The sequence below is a fragment of the Callorhinus ursinus genome, unplaced genomic scaffold, assembly GCF_003265705.2.
Source record: "Callorhinus ursinus isolate GAN/ISIS: 27379988/994484 unplaced genomic scaffold, GSC_fseal_2.0 scaffold51, whole genome shotgun sequence".
Classification (NCBI taxonomy): domain Eukaryota; kingdom Metazoa; phylum Chordata; class Mammalia; order Carnivora; family Otariidae; genus Callorhinus; species Callorhinus ursinus.
In genome coordinates, this window is record NW_027397113.1 from 5,237,108 (window position 1) to 5,238,893 (window position 1,786).

The 1,786-nt window shown below is 42.4% G+C and overlaps 1 non-coding gene across 1 annotated transcript; it reads right to left on the reverse strand.

The window, feature by feature from the left end:
• Positions 1 to 1,678: 1,678 nt before the first annotated feature.
• Positions 1,679 to 1,786, reverse strand: LOC112829836 (U6 spliceosomal RNA). Its single transcript, XR_003209754.1, has one exon. It is a non-coding gene; the product is annotated as a U6 spliceosomal RNA (small nuclear RNA).

Consider the following 1,786-nt stretch of genomic DNA (forward strand, 5'->3'; position numbering starts at 1 on the left):
TCCCCCTCCCCAGTGCTGATGGGCATCATCGAATCTTTTGAGGGCCTGAAAAGAAAAGAAGGTGGAGGAAGGGTGAATTTGTTCTCTGAGCTGGGACATCCATCTTCTCCTGCCTTGTACATCGGCTCTCCTCAGGCCTTCAGACTGGACTGGGACTTACACTGTCGGCTCCCCTGGTTCTTGGGCTTCAGACTTGGACTGAATTACACTATGGGCTCTCCTGGGTCTCCAGCTTGCAAATGGCAGATTGGGGGACTTTACAGCCTCCATAATCATGTGAGCCAATTCCTGTAATAAAACTCCTCATACCTATGTGTATACCCTGTTGGTTCTGTGTCTCTGAAGAAGCCTGACTCATACACTCATGGAATCTCAGGAGGGTCAGAGAACCAGTCTCCGAGGTTCTACAGCCAGGAGAAACACCAACTTGAAGCTTCCAGTGGCCTCAGTTGGGGAAGCGGGGCTCCTGGGAGTATCTCGCTGGGCTGGCCCAGGACCTCAGCATCCATACTCCCACCTCTCTCTCCTCTGGGAGGTCAGTAAATGTTAGCACTTGCGTTCAGCATCATTGCCTCTAGTTTCCTTAGACCTTTTATTTGAAATAGATGATGTATTTTTATCAGATATAACGGAGGTCATTACATGGTTTTCTTATTTAATTGTGTGTGCGATGAATTATGTCAATAGATTCTCCATGGCTCATGACCTTTACACTTCTGGAATAAACCTCATGCTGTATTCTTTTGATAGGCTGCTGGATTTGATTTGATTTATTTGTTTGTTTTTTAAGTCATCTCCACACCCAGCGTGGAGCCCAAGGTGGGGCTTGAACTCACAACCATGAGATCAAGACCTGAGCTGAGATCAAGAGTCAGACGCTTAACTGACTGAGCCACCCAAGCACCCGGATTTGGTAGGTTATTTAGAGGGTTTGCATCTATATTATTTATAAGCAAGATTCATTTTTGCAGCATCTTTATCAGATTTGGCCATTACCATTTTATTAACATCATAAAACATGTTAGAGTGCTTACCATCTTTCCCTTGGACCTGGAATAGTGTAAATAGTGTTTGAATGATTTGCTATTTAAAGGTGAGATAGAACCATCTGGGTCTGGTGCCTTTTTCTGATAGTTTAAAGAATAACCACAACAAAGATTTACATTGTGTTTATTTTTTTTTTAAAGATTTTATTTACTTATTTGAGAGAGTGAGAGAGAGAGAGCTCATGCACAAGTTTTGCGGGGAGGGGCAGAGAGCGAGGGAGAAGCACATTCCCCACTGAGTAGGGAGCCTGGGGATCATGACCAGAGCAGAAGGCAGATTAAGGAGCCAAAATTTCTTTGATTTTTTTTTTTTGTTCCTTCATAGTGAGGGCCCTTTAATTTTTTTGCCTTCACCATCTTTAATCATCTTTCCAATCTCTTATTTGGTAATTAATCAGTTCATGAACTCGAATTGTTTCAAGGTCGATCTTGGTATTTTACATTATTCTAGGAAGTTATTAATTTCCCCTGAATTTTCCAGCTGGTTGTCCTTTTTCTCAAAACATTCTCTAGTGAGTACTTCGATTTCTTCCGGATCTGTGATAACGCACCCATACCCGTCCTCTTTCTCAAGCCTGGGTGTCTTTAAGGTTCTTTTTTTTACTGTGAATGTTTTAATCATTTTTGTTTACAAAAATATGGAACACTTCACCAATTTGCTGTGTCATCCTTGCGCAGGAGCCATGCTTATCCTCTCTGTATCCTTCCAGTTTTAGTATATGTGCCGTTGAAGCGAACAC